The following is a 22259-nucleotide window of genomic DNA, read 5'->3' on the forward strand; positions in this document are numbered from 1 at the left end:
GCATCATCGTTAGCATCAGGTTAGGTTCCAGAATATTGGAGATTAGCAAATGTTGTGCCATTATTCAAAAAGAGAAGCAAAGAACAATCTGGGATCGATAGACCAGGAAGTCTAATATCTGTGGTACGTAGGTTGTTTGAGAAGACTCTGAGGGGTGCGATATGCATGCATTTGGAAATATAAGGTTTGTTTAGAAATAATTTTTTTGACAGATTCCCGACAGTATGGAAACAGGCCGTCTGGCACAACAAGACCACACTGACCCTCCAAACAGTCACCCACCCAGTTCCATTCCTCTACCCTATATTTACCCCTGACGAGTGCACATAACACTATAGGTAACTTAGCATGGCCAATTCACCTGACCTGTAGATCTTTGGATTGTGGAAGGAAAATGGAGCACCCAGAGGAAACACACACAAACACAGTGAGAATGTGCAAACTCCATACAGAGCGTCACCCGAGCTGGAACCAAACCCGGATCCATGACATTATGAGGCAGCAGTACTAGCCACTGAACTACCATGTCACCCTTGCTTTTTTTCAACACAGTTCAATGACACAGGTACAAAATCTATTCTGCCCTTCACCTATGATGCACGTTCCAATATCACATACCATGGTTAATTTATTCTCCACTGAAAGTGTCATCTTATTATTAGTTTGATATTAATTTTATATCTTATTAGTTTGATATTATTAATTTTAATAATTATCATTAATAGTTGTTTTTAGACTGGAAAGATCACATGGCTTTGTGAGTGGGAGATCATGCCTCTCAAATTTGTTTGAGTTCATTGATGAAGTGACCAGGAATGTTGATGAGGGTAGGGCGGTAGAGTGTGTGGTTTTCAGTAAGGCCATTGACAAGGTTGCCACTGATAGGCTGGTCTGGAAGGTTAGAATCGCAAGGAATCCAGAGGGACCTGGCAAATTAGATACACAATTGGCTTCATGGTAGTAAGCAGAGGGTAATAGTGGAAGGATGCTCTCGGAATGGAGGCCTGTGACACATGAAGTGCCTCAGGGGTCGCTGCTGGGCCCATTGCTGTTTGTTATCTGTATCAATGATATTCTTGCGAATGTACAAGGCATGGCTAGGAAACTTGAAGATGACACTAAGATAGGTGGTATCGTGGACAATGAGGAAGTATATCAGAAATTGCAGCAGGACCTTGATCAAACTGGAGAAGTGGGCCGAGGAATATTTTGGCAACGTTAGATCAAGGTAGGAGTTTCATGTTGATTGGTAGGACCTTAAGGAGTGTAGTTGAGCAGAGGGACCATGGAGTTTAGGTCCACCGTTCTCTGAAAGTGGGGTCATAGTTAGATATGGTAGTGAAGTAGGCTTTTGCCACACTAGCAAGCATCGGTCAGGACATGGAAGAGAGCAGTTGGGAAGTTATGTTGTAGTTATACAGGATGTTGGTGAGGCTGCACTTGAAGTGCTGTGTTCAGTTTTAGTCACATTGCGATCGGAAGAATGTTTTTAATTTGGAATGTATGCAGACGGAATTTACAAAAATGTTGCCAGGACTCAACAGTATGAATTAATGGGAGAGGTTGGACAAGCGAGGACTTTTTTTCTTTAGAGCACAGGAGAGGGGCCTATAGAAGTTTACATGGATAGGGTGAATGGACCCAACTTTTTTTTCCTAGAGTTGGGGAATCAAGGAGGGGAGAGCATCAGTTTAAGGTGAGAGGGGAAAGAATAAAAGGGAAACTGATGGAAACTGTTTTACACAGAGAGTGGTACACAAAGGGAATGAGCTGCCAACAGAAGTGGTTGAAGCATTTATATTAAGGATACGTAAATGGCATTTGGGCAAGTACATGGACAGGAAAGGACGAGAATGCTATGGGCCAAGTGCTGGGAAATGAGGTTAGTGTGGTTGGATATTTGGGTCAGCTTGGACGAGTTTGGGCCAAAGGGCCTCTCTGCCTCTCTCCATGCTCTAGGACTTGATGACTCTACACATAGAACAGTATTTGGGTCAAACTCTCATTTTTCCTTAGGTCATAAGTTCAAATCATATTTGGACAATGTTCTTTCAAGTTAACTTTGCAGATATTTTGCTTTTCAGTTTTGTTATCGACAATACGTGTGTGTGTGTGTGTGTGTGTGTGTGTGTGTGTGTGTGTGTGTATGTGTGTGTGTGTGTGTGTGTGTCTGTCTGTCTGTGTGTGCGTGTGTGTCTTTGTGTGTGTGTGTGTGTGTGTGTGTGTGTGTTTCTCAGTATTTTTCAACGGGAAATATCACTGTACATATTTGCAATATCCTCTCGTCATTCCACTTTCCATCATAGTTTGTTTTGGTCAAAGACATGTTGTTTTAGTAGATTAAAGAAATCTGCCTGACTTGTTCCGAACACTGACCCTGACACACTCTGAGAACTATATCATTGGCCATATCACCAACATAGTTATAGGTATTTTTTGTGGGGAGTGGAGGAGTGGGGCTAGAAAAGGGAGAAGTGAGCCAAAACAACACAGGGAGTTATCGACTCAATCAGCCAACGTCAGAGACGAGGAGTTCGTTGGAGGGGATTCTGAGGGATAGAATTTGCATTTATTTAGAAAGACAAGGAATGATTAGGGATAGTCAATATGGATTTGTGAAATCATGTCTAATTAATGTGATTGAGTATTATGAAGAGATGACAAAGAAGATTGAAGAATACACTGTGGTGTACAATTTTTACACAAACTTCAGCAAGGCATATAATAAGGTTTCCCATCGTAGACAGATTACTAAAATTAGATTATATGTAATCTAGTAAAAGCTAACCAATTGGATACAAATTTGGATCGAAGATAATGGATTGTTTTCCAAACTGAAGACCTGTGGCCAGCAGTGTTCTGAAAGAAACAGTGCTGAGCTCACTGCTTTTTATCACGGCTATAAACAACTTTGATGTGATTATCGGAGGCATGGTTAGTAAGTTTACAGATAACATCACCAAATTGGTTCAGTGGACAGTGAAGAAGATTATCTCAGAATATAGCGGGATCCTTGACCAACAATGAGCCAAGGACTGGCAGATGGAGTTTAATTTTGATATTGGTGAGGTTTGACATTTCGATAAGTTAAAGCGGGGTAGTGCCCTTGGAAATGTTGCTTAACAAAGAGAACTATGGGTGAAGATTCATAGTTCCTTGAAAGTGGAGTTTCGGTCGGTAGAGTAGTGAGGAACGTGGTTGACATGCTTGTCTTAATCGGTCAGAACATTGAGAATTTGAGTAGGTGTAGCGTGAGGGGCTTGGACAGGACGGAGGTGAGGCCACTTTAATAAAACTGCGTACAGATCAGTTGACTCTTTTAAAGGATGGATGTTGTTAAGCTTGAAAGGGTGCAGAAAAGATTTGAAAAGATTTTCTGGAACCTGAGGGTTTGAGCTACAGGGAGTTGATGAACAGGATGAGGCTTTTTCCCATGGACTGTCAGAGACTGAATGGTGACATGACAGAGGTTTAAAAAAGTCCTGAAGGACATGAATAGTCTGATTGGACAAGATCTTTTTCCCAGAGTAGGGGCGTCCAGAACTAGACGGCATAGGGTGAAGGTGACAGGGAAATGTCTTAGAAGGGACCTGAGGGGAAACCTTTTCAAACAGAGGCTGGTGGGTGTACTGCCAGAGAAAGTAGTGAAAGCGGGTACAATTACACGTTTAAAATGTAACTGGACAGGTACATAAATGGGAATGGATCATGTGAGGTGGGCCAAATGCTGCCAAGTGGGACGAGATCTGATTAAGATGCCTGATCGGCATGGACAAATTGGACAAAAGGATCTTTTTCCACGCTGTATGATTCTCTTATTCTCACAGCGGGATAAGGAAGAATTCTAAAAGGGCCATTCGAATGGGAATTCTCTTCCCCGGGAGTTTGTGGTGCCTCTCTGATTACAAGTATTTACAGCTGAGTTAGTTAAAGATTTGACAGAAAAGTGAGTCACAGATAATGGGACACAGACAGGACGATGAGGCTAAGACCCCAATCTGATCAGCCACAATCTTAATGTTTGGTGGAGAAGGCTCAAATTCTCTAATGACCCACTCCTGCTCCTCACTCCCATGTTTCTGTGTTCCATTCAACCCCTCAAACCTGCTAGACAGGAGCAGTTAGAGTCCACTTATTGTTATAGTATGGTGCACAGAAATAGAGGAAACAGTTCGGTCCCTCGAGACTGTCCCACTCGGTTTGGGAGATTTGGAAAATGTAATTGGAAGAACCAGGCTGGATATGGAAGAGGTTGCTCATTTCTCTTTACAAAACCTCCCTTCTCTGTATCTTGTGCTTCATTTGTTGATCATGTTGTAGACCCAGATTCACTGTGAATACAGCCCCCAAATGTCACCCAGTGATGGCTCACAAAATCCACGGGTCTCCCTGATTGCAATATTCCATAAAAGACCTTCCAGGAAAATAACACATATGAACTTTCCAATAACAGAATGGGAGAGCATCAGAAACAGGGGCAGGTCATTCACATTCCAAGCCTGCCTTGCCCTTCTTTAAGATCAAGGCTGACTTGCTCCAAGTCTCAAATCGTCTTAATGTCCAAGTCTTCTTGAGCACTTCCATAGAACACAGAACAAAGAACAGTACTGATTTGGAGATGTCGGTGTTCGACTGGGGTGTACAAAGTTAGAAATCACATAGCACCAGGTTATAGTCCAACAGGTTTAATTGAAAGCTCACTAGCTTTCGGAGCGACGCTCCTTCATCAGGTGATCGTGGACAGCTTGATCGTAACACAGAATTTATAGCAAAAATTTACAGTGTGATGTAACTGAAATTATACATGGAAAAATTGATTGTCTGTCAAGCCTTTCATCTGTTAGAATACCGTGACAGTTTCACTTCTTTCATGTGTAAATCACAAAACCATTTTTAACAAAAATGTTGCATTCTCAGGTGAGCTGTCAACAATGGTGATAACAAGGTGTTGGCCCCCTGTGTTCTCTGACTATGCCATGATGTTTAGATTGATTCTAAGCTAAAAAGTGAGATAACGGAGTTTTACATGAATTCATGCAGATTTTGAGCTCAAGGTTCTACATGAATGCATGCAGTTAGGACCTTCAGCCCTCGACATTGTGTTGTTTGTCCTACTCTAACCTACATGCTTCTGTTCACTTTGTTCCATGTGCCTATCCAAGAGTCTCTTAAGTTTCCCTCACGTATTTGACTCTCCTACCACCAATGGTCGTGCATTCAACACACCCAAAACTCTCTGTGTAAAGTATCTACCTCTGGCATCTCCCCTAAAACGTCCTCCAATTACCTTAAAATTATGGCAGATAGTGATAGACATTTCTGCCATGGGGAAATGTCTCTGGCTATTCACTCTCTATCTGCCTCTCATCATCTTGCACACCTCTATCAAGTCACCTCTCATCGAAATATTTCCTCCAATGAGAAAAGCCCTCACTCCCTCACGGTTTCTTCGTAAGACTTCTAGTCCAGGCAGCATCCTGGTAAATCTCCTCTTTACACTCTCAAAAGCTTCATTATCCTTCCTATAATGAGGAGACCAGAACTGAACACAATATTCCCTGTGCGGTCTGAGCAGGGCTCTATCGAGCTGTAGCAAAATCTCGCGGCTCTTAAACTCAATCCCTCTGCAACTGAAAGCCAACATACCATACGCCTTCTTAACAACCCGATCAACTTGGGTGGCAGCTTTGAGGGATCTGTGGACACGGACGCCAGGATCCCTCTGTTTCTCCACACTGCCAAGAATCCTGCCTTTAACCATGTATTCTGTGTTCACATTCCAGCTTGCAAAGTGAATTACTTCAGTTTGAACTCCATGTGGCATTTCTCAGCCCAGCTCTGCATCCTGTCGATGTCCCATTGCAACCTACAATAGCCCTCCACATTCTGTACCACTCCAACCACCTTTCTGTCATCGGCAAACTTACTACTTAACTCTTCAACACCCACATTCAAGTCATTTTTGAAAATAACAGAGAGCAGAGGTCACTGAACTGATCCCAGCGGGACACCACTGGTCCCTTTCAGTGATCTAGCTCCCCTAACTCTCTGTGTAAGAGAATTCCTGACATTCACTACCCTCTGTTTGAAGAAGACCTTCTCTGCTTCTGCACCATGACCTATTGATATGAACAAAAGAGGTAACGCAGGGGCTCAGGTAAGAGAGACTGACCCTGAATTCAAGGCAGTATTTGACTGAGGATGACATCAAGGAACCTGAACAAAATCACACTTACTGAGAATTAATTATGACCTCTACACTGCTTGGAGTCATTCACGGCACAAGGGAAGATGATTATCATTGGTGGGCATCAATCATCTCAGCCGTGGGGCACATCTGCAGGAGATCCTCAGCGTAGGTTCCTCAGCCCAGGCATCTCCAGTTTGTCATCATAGAATCCCTACAGTGTGGAAGAAGGCTATTTAGCCCATTGAGTCCAAACTGAGCAGATTAGATTCCCTACAATGTGGAAACAGGCACTTCGGCCCAACCAGTCCACACCGACCCTCCAAAGAGTAACCCACCAAAACACATTTCCGTCTGACTAATGCACCTAACATGATGGACAATTTAGTATGGCCAATTCACTCTGCGTGCACATCTTCGGACTGTGAGAGGAAACCGGAGCACCCGAAGGAAACTCCTGCAGACAAGTGGGGAATGTGCAAACTCCACACAGACAGTTGCCCAAGGCTGGAATCGAACCTGGGACCCTTGTGCTATGAGGCAGCAGTGCTAGCTACTGCTTCACTGTGCCAGCAGAAGAGGGGGCATTCACTGAAGACTACAAAATTTTCAGGACAGGTTGTTCCTCTTCAGCTCTTGAAACAATCTGTGACCATATATAGCAAGACTCGGACAACTTTCAAGACCGTGTTGTTAAGTCTGGGTAACATATATGTAACATCACAGTACATTTCCTGGTAAAAGGACAGGTTCATTCAGCAGCTCAATCTGGTTTCACGAGAATGTGGGGAGGTCATTCATCCCATCAAACCTACTGGGCAAAAGAAGGATAGCCCTTTCAGTCCCTCCTGCCTGTTGCACAGGAAGGTGGGAGTCTGATCCCTCCCACATGTCACGTACATGGGATCAGAAAGAACCATTTCACACCTGGAGGCACTTACACAGTATCAGGAAGAGGCTATTCAGCTTATCAAGCCACTAACACAGGAACAGGAAAGTGTCAGAGATGCTCCAACATCACAAACAAATGGAGCAGGGGCTGCACAGACAGACTGTTCCAAATTGATCCACATTGCTTAATTAATCATGGTACATATGTGTTACTTTAACATGGGTTTTCTGGCAGTCGGAATGAAGCCAACATTTTTTCGCCATTCTCCAAGTTATCTTCCATCTCCAAGAAGGCAGTCCAAGAGTCTCCGTGGAGGTCAGAAACCGGCGGGCAATAACTGTTTCAGAATGATGCTATTTTGGCTGCTGACAGGATTGTGTACAAAATGACACTCAATGCAGTGTCACACAGTAACACATTAAAGTGCTCAGAGTTCATTCAGAGCCTGCACCTCGCTGTCAATTGACATGATGGTTCAGCAGAGACATGTAAACTGTCGTGAATTAAACATTCAATGAAAAGTATGACATTGTCACCCCATTCAGCTGTTTGGGACATAATGAGTTGCTGTCCATACCCATCAAGCTTCAACTTTTTATTCTCTCACAGCGCTACAGATTAACCACATCGTTACTGCACTCTCTCCTCATGGTAACATCATGCTAGTGTTTAGTCTGGTCAAACTCCTTTGCACTGTCTCGGTGACAAAGATATCATTGATTATAAAGCAGACCAAACCTTTACACAAAGCACCAAATACTATCTCAACAAAACACCATCAGTGGGAAAGATATTCTAACTTTTGTACTTCAATCATTTTGTCTGAAGAGCCACATATCATTTACTTCCTGCCCCTATATGAATTCTGTCAGTGACTTATTACCAAGGACATCCAGGTCCTTTTCAACAAAAGCACTCGCCAACCTCTCTACCATTTAATAAATATAAATGTACATTTGTTGTTCACATCCGAATAATTGTTATACCTTGTCAACAGCTATTGCTCAAACACTGATCCTGCTGCCACCCATCAATCCTTCAGTCCAGAGAAAAACACTACGCTTGTCGTATCTCCGTTTCTCAAATATTAATCCATGTGGTGTAGATTCCACACCCACCTACCCATGGACTCTAACATTCCCCATTCACCTGTATTCAGACATGTCAAGCGTCTTCTAAAAATACAAATACTCCAATCCCATTGGTTCTCAACTGTCGATGTCACAACGGACAATCTCCACAAACAGGTTTATCAAAGATCATTTCCCTTTCCTGAATCTAGGCCGAATGTACCAAATCATATCATTATTCTCCAAGTGTCTAGTCGTCACGTTCCTTATAAAAGGTTCCAATATTTTTTTACTCTCAAAGCTGACATCAAATGATTTAGTTTTCTGTTTTCCCTCTCCATCCTGTTTGAAATATTTAGGTTGACAATAGCTGCTGTCCAGTCTGCAGGATCCTTTCCAGAATCTATCTAGCTTTGAAGAATAATCAGTAATTATTTCACAAGCATTGTTCTCATCTCAATAACTCTGAGATGTAACTCATCAGATGCAGCAACTTATGAAACTTCAATTCAATTAGATTTTCAGTAACATCCACTTCACTAATTCTGATTTCCTGCAGTTTCCAATTTTTACCAGTCCCTCTGTTCCCTAATATTTGTGGAAAGTAGTTTCTGTACCTTCCCCTGTGGAGATGGAACCAATGCATTCCTCTCAGCAGGCAGACGGTTTCAGTCAACTCATGAATACATTGGAGGACTGCACTTCAGAGATGGTGGATATATTACCCACTGCTGCCTGAAAAGTTCCAGAATCAATCCAGTTTAATTTATCGTGAGTGTCAGCGCAGTCCTGCTACTGGTGTGAGAACACAGGTTATACTGAAGGAGGGAATACAGCTCAGTGACCACCTCAGTTTTGAGACAAGCTGGTTTTACACCTTACACCTGAATGGGTGCAGCTTAGACAAATGTTCCTGGAAATCCCAGAGAGGAAAATATAGTGCCTCACTCCTCCCTGTTTGTACAGCTTCCCTTCTTTGTACTCTCAGCTCCATTTGTTTATCATGGACCCAGACACACTGTAAATGCAGTATTCAGAGTGGGGTCCCCAGACCACCGGGGCTCCCTGAATGAACCCAGTAGCTAACATCACAATCCTGAGAACACCATCCACAGAGCCTCCACTGACTTTCCAGATGGAAGCAGCAAGTGAATTCCCCACACCTACAATGCATCCATTCAGTATTGAAAATGCCTCGGTCTCCTCAGTTTCTCTAGGAGACACTGGGGACTGCAGACGCTGGAGATCAGAGCTGAGAAATGTGTTGCTGAAAAAGCACAGCAGGTCAGGCAGCATCCAAAGAGCAGGAGAATCGACGTTTCAGGCATGAGCGAAAGAGTGCCTCATCTTCCGCCTGGGAACCTTCCAACCACAAGGGATGAATTCAGATTTCTCCAGCTTCCTCATTTCCCCTCCCCCGTACCTTGTCTCAATCCCAACCCTCGAAATCAGCACCGCCTTCCTAACCTGCAATCTTCTTCCTGACCTCTCCGCCCCACCCCCTCTCCGGCCTGTCAGCCTCACTTTAACCTCTTTCCATCTATCGTATTTCCAATGCCCCTCCCCAAAGTCCCTCCTCCCTACCTTTTACCTTAGCCTGCTTGGCACACTTCCCTCATTCCAGAAGAAGGGCTCATGCCCGAAACGACGATTCTCCTGATCTTTGGATGCTGCCTGACCTGCTGTGCTTTTCCAGCAATACATTTTTCAGCTCCTCAATTTCTTTTCCTGGCTGAGAAATCTCTTATATCTCCACACAGTCGCACAGTAACAGTTCCTCTCTCCAAATAAGCAGTTGACAATTGAACATTACGTTTCTCTATATCTCAGCGACTATAATTATTGCTAATGGAATTGATCACCACACTCAGAGACGAGATATAGAGGGAACATAACTCACGGTAAGCAAAGACATCCCATAATAAATATGATACTCAGGAATATGTGAAAAGGGGAAATGGTAGAATAACTTCCCATTCTGTTTTCCTTCCAGTCCATCATCAGCAATCCTTTTGCTTGCTTTTCCTTTCTCTCTCTCTCCATCTGTCTCTCTTTCACTCTCACTTTCTCTCTCTTGCTGGACATCATCCACTCAACACAAACCTCCCGCTCACCCTTCCAACCATCCCTGATATAATGATATTATTTCTCAGTTGCATTCAGTTTTGATAGGTTCACTGAACTCGAAACACTATTTGTGTTTTTTTTCCCGACATACTGCCATACCTGCTTAGATTCCCCAACGTTCTTTCAGACGGTGGAGAATTTTATTTCAGATCGCCAGCATCCGCATTTTCTTGGTTATGTCACCTTTAATGTTGTTGTTTCGCGGGACGCCAGCATCACTGGCAAGGACAGCATTTGTTGTCCATCCCAACTGCCCTTGACCACGCAGCCATTTGTCAAGGCAATATGGAGGCAACCATACTGTTGTGGATCTGAGGTGACACATAGTTCAGACAGGGCAAACATGGTAGATTTCTTTTCCAAAGGTTATTAAAAAACTAAGAAAAAATATCCTGATGGTTTATGCTTGCCATGAGTGAAATTAGGCTTCATTCCTATTTTTGATATTGGAATTTAAATTTAGTCATCGGATGTGATAGGATTTCAGACAATGCGTTTAGAGTCATAACCTGTGCCTCTGAATTACACAGTCAGTGACATTATTACTCTGTTTAAGAGTCCCTGTTGTGAAGTAACTGTAGAGACAAGAACAAGTTTGTGGTCAAACTATTTTTGACTGGAGGAGAGGTCAGAAGAGAACTGGAGCCATAAAATCTGTCGTTACCGAAGGGGGAGGTGATGGAGAAGTCAGCAACAGAACGCAGGCAAATCTGGAGCTTGGGGATATTATGAAGGTGGGCGTCGGCATGTTTGATGACAGAGAGAATATGGATACATAAAACAGTTCACGGTAAGTGGACTCGAAGGTTCCGAACAGTCTTTTACCTTCTCAGATGTTTATGAGTAAGTAGTTTGGAAATTCATGAGAATGAAGTAGCGTTTGTGACTGAAAGATTATGTATATGTTAAATATAATCAGCCAGAATAGCAATAACATTCAGCATCATTCATAGAATTGATAGAGATAGACTTACCAGGAACACCAATAATAGCGAGGATGGGATAGTACCCAGCTTGAATTATCATCAGTACTGCTTGTATCCGCAACTCGAACCATGCCCAATCCCGAGAAAGATAGTAAAGACCCAAGGATAAACTCCTGTCCACTGTTATAACGTTCAAGTCTAATGTTCTCAGATTCGGATCCATTGTTGGAACATTCCTGTCTAATATTCTCAAATTAAAATCCATTGTTGGCCCATTCTAATGTTCTCAGAATCTGATCTCTCTCTCTTTCTCTGCAGCGGCTGATCCCAATCTTGTTGAGGTTGACTCGGCGCCGAATCCTATGGCAAAACAAGTTGAAAGAAGGTACTAATTATGGAAGAGGGAAATCCTCCAGTGACCCAGTTAGGTCCAGAAAGACTGATATTAATCACAGTCACTGAACCAACAGCTCCAGTTAACCCATTTCACAGCAACTCTGAAATATATCACAATAATACTTGGTGTGTGTGGGATTTTTATATCGATGATTATTGGTCTAATTGCACATCTCCAGTTGTAAACATCGAGGTGAGGGAGAGACATAATTCTTTCTCTTCACAAGCTCGATGCTTATGCTGTGTTTTGGCAGAATAGGAATTGCTGGGCTCCCGAGGCCGTCTGTGTCTGATCACCAGGCCTGCTGCATCTTTTTGCTTTATTTATTTATGTTTAACTTTGACTTTTGTCTGTTCAGCATTATACGGTTTAGGTGGGTTTAGACATTTTTGAGAGCCATAGACGAAGTAAATACAGTCCATTCCGTGTATTCTTGCAGCCACGGCCTGGTCCTGTGGAGTGACAGTCAAATTCTTGCAGAACCAGGATTCTTAGTTTTACCTTTCACCAGTTATTGCTGGTGTCTCAGCAGGATTGGAAGGTAGGAAATCTCTCCCAGGTGCTACACATTGTCTCTGTGATTTCTCTCGGAACTGTCTTTTGATGTTCTTTCCTCCTGGATTGGAGAACTGCATGTCAGACAATCTGTTTCCTGCATTTGTTTTTTGACATTTGTGTGCTTATTCGATGATACCATATTGGAACAGTTACTGTATAGTAGTTAAATAAACTATTATTCTGCTAAGTTTTCCAACAGAATTAAATTATTTCAAGTTCCTCTTCCTTTTGTTGTCTTTTGTCGACAGTCTTCGAATAAATTGTGTTTTGCTTTATGTCGAATATTTTGACCAAGTAAATTCTATCTCAAACACATCACCTCACATTTACCAGCGGAATTGGCCGACCTGGAGGAGTGATAATCATGTCAGGAATTATATCGGATACTCAATCCACCTCTCAGATCCAGCCCGGACACGTATAAGCCCAGATGAGATACCTGCTCAGCATGAAGTACTGCGTAGACCAGGCTAGTGTACTGCTCACCAATCCGTCCAGGGTCGAACACTGTTTAGAGCTCACCAATTCACTACTTATGTGTCCAACAGTGCACTGATCTATAAACAGTGCGCTGTGCAAAACAAACAAAGGCATTGTTCTATACACACGGACTGGATATCTGTGCAGTATGGGGAAGCTATGCAGTGAATAGCAGTGAATTTATCCATTAATCTGGAGCAGTTACCTTCCCAGCATACACAGCAGTGTACACCAATCACTGCATTGCTGAGTAATACAGTATTAGATCACTGCTCAGCGTGGAGAAACTTGCAGGTCATGCTGGAAGTGACAGGATGTGTAGCTCCCATCCATTTACAGTTCCATATCTCCATTGTGGCAAGACACTGCCAGAGAGAGATGGCGGGGGAATCAGTTTAAGTACCAACAAATGGGCTTAGGTTGGTTAAAAGAGAGGGGGAGATTGAGAGAGAATTTCAGAGAAAGATCTGATGGTAGGTTTAAAAATTGTGAAATGAAAACATTTCGATAGCATCTTGCAATATAGGCCACTGTTTCCAGGAATGATGGGTGAGCAGGATATTGGTATAACTTAAGATGATGGAGAGTTTTGGATAAGCATTTGTCCTGCAACTTTGTAACTGGGAGTAGGGTCAAAAGAGTCTTCGACTCATTGGCGTGAATCGAACAATAATTTGTCTCAGTGCCATTTTCCTTGAGTGTGACATAGTGATTGTCTGCACGAGGCTGAGCTAGTTTCCTGGTGTTATCTTATCGAACTCACCTCATTAACTATCTACCTCACTCCATGGTGTCTCTCTCATTCAATACCAGCCCGATTCTCCCACGCGTCATGGCTGGAGGAACACACCATGTCCCGGATGCCCCTGGATATTCAGTGATTCCTGGTACTGCTGACATCATTTAAAGGCCAATGGGCACGCGGCTGAGCTTTCTCAATTTGGAGCTGCCCTGCATAGTTTACCGAGCATGGCAGATAAGGGGAAATTACACCACAGCTTGTTGACAGGGGTACGGAAGTCCTGGTGAATAGTCCAGTACAGAGAGGGACCATTCTCTTCCCAGAGAGAGACGCACAACCAGAAGCACCGAGCATGGTCAGAGCACACCACCCAGCTCAGTGGAGTATCTGCAGACCAAAAAATCTAGTAATACCGGAAAAGCACCTTCCCTGCTCTGTCAGGATAAGAGTCACCGTATTGTTTCTACTCTCTCACACTCACTGTATATCTGTTAGAGCCTTCCCCAGAATAAGGCTCCATCACTCTCACCACTGCAATGCAGCACATTCTCTCTCTCTCTCTCTCGCTCTCTCTCTCTCTCTCTCTCTCTCTCTCTCACCTACGCAATACCACCACATGGTTATAAACTGTTCTTATGAGTACAGTTTTTAGAATTCTTTGGATGATGTCGTTTGTACAATGTTCCACATAATTTTCAAACTAATTCAACTTTAGCAAAATGTTCATCCCCCAGCATGTAACGCGTCAGAGGAAGTAGCAGATTTTTAACTTTTCACTCAGGATGATAGTGCATCATGAGGCCATTCATCCTCTCACATATGCTCCACTATTCAGACAAAGGGAGAACCTAAACACATGAAGACTCACTCTCTTCTTGAAGACAGGCGCCAGTTTGGTGTTCCGCCAGTTTCACTGGAACACTCCTGTAATCCTGAGAGTTATCTAATATTTCACGCAGTGCCACCAGTCACTCTGTAAGCACTTCTATAAAAACAAGCTATGAATTGCTGATGAGCTGTAAACGCTTGGTCTTTTCTGTTTGAGAAAAGTCTTGTTCGTTTTGTTAGCGACAATGCAAAACTTTCATCTGACTACAAATTTGTTTACAATATTTAAATTCTTTGTGCCTTCCCCTGAGAGAAAAGATGTAAAATACTGTTTTAAATTCTCTGCATGTTCCCTGAAACCAGTTCTCCAGTCACATCCTCCAGGTGTCCCACATATTCATTCCTGCCTTTCTTCCAAGGGTCACACATACATCATGAACGTTATTTATTCGATATGGGAAAACTCTTGTGGTTAGTTTTTTAAAAATATTTCTTGCCAATTTTGGAATATTTTTCTTTGTATTTTGTTTTATACAATCTGCTTCTTGTTCCAAAAGTAAACTTCCCAAATGTGGCCGACGCTAGAATTCACCAATTTGAATTCTTTAGTTTGTGATTGATTAGTATCCTTCACAGCCTTTGTGTATCATGGGTGGTTCATCTTCATATCTTCATATCATCTTCTTTTTGACCAGAGTCAATAATAGCTGAGCATTATTAAGCGGTACCTGCTTAAATGTGCCCCGCAGCCCCCACACATCTGCTGACCTTCACCTGTGTCTATTTTCACACTCAGTATTTGACCAGATATATTACATAAATCTGCATTTGAAATACCTGGTTCCTTTCATTCATTCAGGGGGAACCTACATATGTGGCTGAACACATGGAGAGTGACTCATTCTCTCAGTTTTTCTGTCTCTGTGATTTCTGTTCAATGATACCACATTCCAGTGGGGAGCTCCCTCCATGATATCCTTTTCTCTCAAACGAGAAATCCCCTCACTCTGATGTACTGAGCCGTCAGGTGTGACTGTCCCATCACCCTCAATTCAGCCCTCACGCAATCCCCTCCTTCCCAGAACAATGATAAACCCCCTTGCCCTAATTAACTACTGCACTATAATCCACATTCACAAAATCATCCTCCGCCACTCCCACCACCTCCTGCAGGACAGCTCCATCAAACACATCTTCCCCTCCCGTCCACTGTCTGTATTTCACAGGGACTATTCCTTCTGTGTCACGCTCCATCACCCTGAACATTTCCCCACAACCCCATGGCACCTTCCCATGTAAATGCAGAAGCTGCAACATTTGCCCCTTCACCTCTTCCCTCCTCACTGTCCAAGGCCCTAAACACACCTTCCAGGTAAAGCAGCATTTCACTTGCACACTTTCAATCCAGTCTCCTGCCATTGCTGCTCACAGTGCAGTCTCCTTTACATTAGTGAGCCAAACAGAAAGTGCTTTGAGGAACATCTCCACTTTGTCTGTAGGGATGCCCTGAAGAAAGGGATTAGGAGAGCTAAGTGAGGGCATGAAAAATCTTTGGCGGATAGGATCAAGGATAAACCCAGATAAACCCAAGGCATTTTATGCGTATGTGGGAACATGAGAATGACGAGAACGAGGGTAGGTCCGATCAAGGACAGAAGTGGGAGATTGTGTATTGAGTCGGAAGAGATAGGAGAGGTCTTGAACAAGTACTTCTCTTCAATATTTACGAACGAGAGGGACCGTATTGTTGAAGAGGAGAGTGTGAAACGGACTGGTAAGCTAGAAGAGATACTTGTTAGGAAGGAAGATGTGTTGGACATTTTGAACAACTTGAGGATAGACAAGTCCCCCGGGCCTGACGGGATATATCCTAGGATTATGAGGGAAGAAAGAGAGGAAATTGCAGTACCGTTGACAAAGATCTTCTCGTCTTCACTGTCAACGGGGGTGGTACCAGGGGACTGGAGAGTAGCGAATGTTGTGCCCCTGTTCAAAAAAGGGAATAGGGATAACCCCGGGAATTACAGGCCAGTTAGTCTTACTTCTGTGGTAGGCAAAGAAATGGAAAGGGTACTGAGGGATAGGATTTATGAGTATCTGGAAAGACACTGCTTGATTAGGGACAGCCAGCATAGATTTGTGAAGGGTAGGTCTTGCCTTACAAGTCTTATTGAATTCTTCGAGGAGGTGACCAAGCATGTGGATGAGGGTAGAGCAGTGGATGTAGTGTACATGGATTATAGTAAGGCATTTGATAATGTTCCCCATGGTAGGCATATGCGGAAAGTCAGGAGGCATGGGATAGAGGGTAATTTGGCCAATTGGATAGAAAAATGGCTAACCGGTCGAAGTGGAGCCCAGTTACAAGTGGAGTTCCGCAGGGATCAGTTCTGGGTCCTCTGCTGTTTGTAATTTCTATTAATGACTTGGATGAGGGAGTCGAATGGTGGTTCAGTAAATTTGAAGATGATACGAAGATAGGTGGAGTTGTGGACAGTGAGGAGGGCTGTTGTCGGCTGCAGAGGGACTTAGATATGATGCAGAGCTGGGCTGAGGAGTGGCAGATGGAGTTCAACCCTGCCAAGCGTGAGGCTGTCCATTTTGGAAGAACAAATCAGAATGCAGAATACAGGGTTAATGGTAGGGTTCTAAGTCAGGTTGAGGAACAGAGGGATCTTGGGGTCTATGTACATAGATCTTTGAATGTTGCCACTCAGGTGGATAGAGTTTGTAAGAAGGCCTATTGTGTATTATCGTTCATTAGCAGAGGGATTGAATTCAAGAGTCGTGAGGTGATGTTGCAGCTGTACAGGACTTTGGTTAGGCCACAGTTGGAGTACTGTGTGCAGTTCTGGTCGCCTCACTTTAGGAAAGATGTGGAAGCTTTGGAGAGGGTGCAGAGAAGATTTACCAGGATGTTGCCTGGAATGGAGAGTAGGTCGTACGAGGATAGGTTGAGAGTTCTCGGCCTTTTCTCATTGGAACGGCGAAGGATGAGGGGTGACTTGATAGAGGTTTATAAGATGATCAGGGGAATAGACAGAGCAGACAGTCAGAAACTTTTTCCACGGGTACAACAGAGTGTTACAAGGGGACATAAATTTTACGTTAAGGGTGGAAGGTATAGGGGAGATGTCAGGGGTGGGTTCTTTACACAGAGAGTGGTGGGGGCATGGAATGGGCTGCCCGTGGGAGTGGTAGAGTCAGAATCATTGGCGACCTTTAAGCGGCATTTGGATAGGTACATGGATAGGTGCTTAATCTAGGATAGAAGTTTGGCACAACATCGTGGGCCGAAGGGCCTGTTCTGTGCTGTATTGTTCTATGTTCTATGTTCTATGACCCTTTCCTTCTGATTGCTCCCCATTTCAATAACCTACATTGCTGTCAGGGTAATGAGAATTCTTTAAGCAGGTAACGACGAGTTGAACCAGGGAAAGTTATCTATCTGAACTTCCAAAAGGCCTCTGATATGGTATCGCACAGCAGTCTGCAGAGTACGACAAGGACCCATGGTGTCAGAGGCCAAGTACTAGCATGGATAAAAGGTTGGCTTTCGGCAGGAGGCATAGTGAGGATAAAATTGTCCCTCTCAGGATAGCAGCCGGTGATTAGCAGTGTTCCACAAGAGTCAGTGTTGTAACCACAACATTACAGTTTCTCGGTTAATGCTCTGATTGGTGGGACAGAAAGCATTCTGACTACATTTGCAGATGATGCAAAGATAGTTGGAGGGGCACATAGCATTGAGGAGGCAGGGAGCCTGCAGAAATATTTCGACAGTTTAGCAGAATAAAAGAAAGAGTAGCAGATGGAATACCATGTGGGAGAGTGTGAGGTCATGCACTTTGGTATGAAGAATACAGGCGTGGGCTATTTACTAAATGGGGAAAAAATCATAAATCTGAGTAACAAAGTGACTGGGATTCCAAGTGCCGGATTCACCTTAGATAAACATGCAGGTTGAGTCAGTAGTTAAGAAGGCTGATACAATGTTGTCATTCATCTCGAGAGGAGTAGGATATACTGGTGGGGATTCTGAGGCTTTCTAAGGCTCTGGTCAGACCACATTTCCAGTATTTTGTGCCTCATACATCAGGAAGGATGTATTAGCCTTGGTGTGTGTCAAGAGAAGGTTCACGAGGATTGAAAAACTTAACACATGAGGAACGTTGGAGGACCCTGGGTTTATACTCGATAGAGATTAGAAGGATCAGGGGTGATCCAATTCAACCTTACAGAATACTGAATGACCTGGATACAGACAAAACTGGGAGGACGTTTGCACTGGCAGGAGGACACAGGCTTCGAGCAATGGGAAAACCCATTAGAACGGAGATAAGGTGAAACGTCTTTCGCCAGAGAGTGGTGAAATTGTGGAATTCCTTACCACAGAAGTCTGTGGAAACCAGATTATTTGGTACCAACGATATACCCAGGAAAGGGACCGAGGATCTGAAAATTGACTACAGAGAGTTAGTTTGGAAGCTGAAGAGAAGGACGAGTAGAGTAGTGATCTCAGGTTTGCTACCAGTGCCACGAGCTAGTGGGATGAGGAACATTCAGCGAATGCAGCTTTACACGTGGCTGCGAGGCTGGTGCAGGAGGGAGGGCTTCAGATAACTAGACCATCGGGCTACCTTCTGGGTAAGGTGGGACCTGTACATGAAGGACGGGTTGCACCTAAACTGGAGGGCACAAATAGCCTGTTTGGGAGGTTTGCTCGTGTGATTCTGGCGGGTTTAAACTAGTTTGGCAGGGGGGTAGGAATAAGACCACATGCCTGAGAGGGGGTTAGGTACAGACGGGACAGTGACAGAGTATATTGAATCTATCAGGAAGGTTTCTCACGCGATGAAACAAAGGGATCGGCTAAAGTGCATCTGCTTTAATGCAAGGAATGTCTAAAATAAGAGTGACGAACTTAAAGCATGGATCAGTACTTGGAGCAATGATGTTGTAGCCATAACGGAGACGTAGGTTTCACAGGGACCGGGATGGCTGCTTGATTTTCCAGTGTTTAGAAAGTTTAAAAATGTTTTGGGGCAGCACGGTGGTACATTGGCTAGCACTGCTGCCTCACAGCGCCAGAGACCTGGGTTCAATTCCCACGTCAGGGAACTGTCAGTATGGATTTTGCAAACTTTCCATGTGGATTTCCTCCGGGTGCTCCGGTTTCCTCCCATGATCCAAAGATGTGCAGATTAGGTGAACTGGCCATTCTAAATTGCCCGTAGTGTTAGTTGAAGGGGTAAATGTAGGGGAATGGTTTTGGGTGGGTTGCTCTATGGAGTGTTGGTGTGGACTTGTTGGGCCACACTGTAAGTAATCTAATCTAATCTAAAAAAGAATAGGGTGGGTGGAAAATGAGAAGGGGGTGTAGAATTGCTAATCAGAGAGTGCATCACAGTGACAGAAATGAAGGTTGTTGAGGAAGGTTTGTCTACTGAGTCAGCATGGGTGGAAGTTAGGTACAGCAAGAACAGTCACCGCATTTGGGGATTTTCGACAGACAACCTAATAACAGTAGAGAGACTGAAGATCCCATAGGCGGGCAGATTCTGGAAAAATGCAAACATAGCAGGGTTATTGTTATGGGTGATTTCAATTTTTTCAATATCGACTGGAACCTCCTAAGTGCAGATGGTGTGGATGAAGCCGGTTTTGTCGGGTGTGTTCAAGCGGGTTTCCTTGCTCAGTATGGAGACAGACCAACAAGGGGAGAGGCTATTTTGGATTTGGTGTTCGGCAACGAGCCAGGACAAGTGTCGGAACTCACGGTGGGAGACAATTTTGGTGAAAGTGATCACAACTGCCTCACATGTAGCATAGCCTGTGAGACTGAAAGGAGCAGTTTCCCAGGGAAGATATTTAATTGTGGAAAAGGAAATTATGCTGCAATCAGACAGGAGTTGGGAAGTACAGACTGGGAGCAATTGTTCCACAGAAAGGGCACAGCAGATATGTGGAGACTATTTAGGGAGCAGTTGTTGCGGGTAATACACAAATTGCTCCTCTGAGACATGTAAGAAGGGGTAAGATTAAGGAACCTTGGATGACAAGAACAGAGGAACGTCTCGTAAAAAGGTAGCAGGCAGCTAACGTAAGATGGATCTAGCACAGCTTTATAGGATTGCAGGCTTGCTAGAAAGGAGATCAGAAAAGGACTGAGGCAAGCCATGATGGGGCACGAAAAAGGCTTGGCAAGAAGGATTAGGGAGAATCCAAAGGCATGTTTCTCATACGTGAGGATTAAAGAGATTAATCAGGGAGAAGGTAGGGCCGATCAGGGATTGCGTAGGAACTTATGCGTGGAGTCTGAGCAGATACGGGTAGCCCTAAATGAGTTTATTGCTTCGATTTTCACCAAGGAAAGTGAACTTGTAAATGAAACGTAGAGGAGCTGGGCCAGATCAGTCTTGACCAGATAAAGATTGATGAAGTTGATGTGCTCGCTATTTTGGAAAACATTAAGATAGATATGTCCCCAGGGCCAGACCAGATTTATCATAGACTGCTCCAGGAAGCAAGAAAGGAGGTTGCTAAGCCGCTGGTGAGGATATTTCCCTCCTCACTCTTCACAGGAGTCGGACAAGAGGATTCAAAGGACGCAAATGTTGTTCCTTATTTCAAGAAAGGTAATAAGGAAATCCCCGGCAATTAGAGACCAGTCAGTCTTACGTCTGCGGGCAGCAAAGTTTGGAAAAACTTCTGAGGGATAGGATTTATGACTATTTGGCAAAGCATTGTGTGATTAAAGGATTTCAGCATGTCTTCATGAGGGGCAGGTAATGCCTCACAAATCTTATTGATTTCTTTGAGGAGGTGACAAGACAGGTCGATGACAGTCGAGCAGTGGATGTGGTGCATGTGGACTTCAGCAAGGTATTTGATAGGTTTCCCCATGGAAGGCTCATTCATAAAGTCAGGAAGTATGGGATACAGAGAGATTTGGTTATCTGGATTCAGAATTGGCTGGTTGGCAGAAGGCAGACAGTGGTTTTAGATGGAAAGTATTCTGCTTGGAGGACAGTGTTGAGAGGGATCACACAGGGCTGTGTTCTTGGGCCTCTGCTCTTTGTAGTTTTTATAAATGACTCGGACGAGGAGGTTATGGTGTGGGTTAGTAACATTGCTGATGACACAAAGGTTGGAGGTGACGTCGGTAGTATAGAGAGCTACTGTAGGCTGCAGTGCGACACAGACAGGTTGCAGAGCTGGGCTGAGAAATGGCAGATGGAGTTCAACCTAGATAAAAGCAAAGTAATGCATTTTGGAAGGTCAAATTCGAATCCTGAATATGACATTAAAGACAGGATTCTTGGCAGTGTGGAGGAACAGAGGGACCTGAGTGCGCAAGTGCATAGATCCCTCAAAGTTGCCACCCAAGTGGATAGGGTGTCAAGAAAGCATATGGTATTTTGGCTTTCATTAATAGGGGGATCGAGTTTAAGAGCCGTGAGGTTTTGCTGCAGAACTACAAGTCCTGGTGAGACCACACTTGTAATATTGTGTCCAGTTGTGGACGTCCTACTATTGGAAAGCTCAGAGGCTTTGGAGAGGGTGCAAAGAAAGTTTACCAGGATGCTGCCTGGATTGGAGGGCTTGCTTTATGAAGAAAGGTTGAACGAGCTTAGATCTTTCTCTCTGGAGACAAGGAGGAGAGAGGAGAGCTGATCAAGGTGTACAAAATAATGAGAGGAATAGATAGTGTCAATACCCAGAGACATTTCCCCAGGGCAGGATTGACTAGTCCGGGAAATCATAGTTTGAAGATATTAGGAGGAAGGTAAAAGGGAGACGTCAGAGGTAGGTTCTTTATGCAGAGAGTTGTGAAAGCATGGAATGCATTGCCAGCTCTGTTGGTGGAAGCAGAGTCATTGGGGACATTTAAGCGACTGTTGAACATGCACATGGATAGCAGTGAGTTGAGGGGTGTGTAGGTTAAATTACTACATTTTATATTTGGATAAAGTCTTGGGACAACATCGTGGCCCAAAAGGCCTGTTCTGTGCTGTACTGTTCTATGTTCTATTTAGTATATTTAAAACA

This window comes from Chiloscyllium punctatum, chromosome 34, assembly GCF_047496795.1.
Source record: "Chiloscyllium punctatum isolate Juve2018m chromosome 34, sChiPun1.3, whole genome shotgun sequence".
In the NCBI taxonomy this organism is placed as follows: domain Eukaryota; kingdom Metazoa; phylum Chordata; class Chondrichthyes; order Orectolobiformes; family Hemiscylliidae; genus Chiloscyllium; species Chiloscyllium punctatum.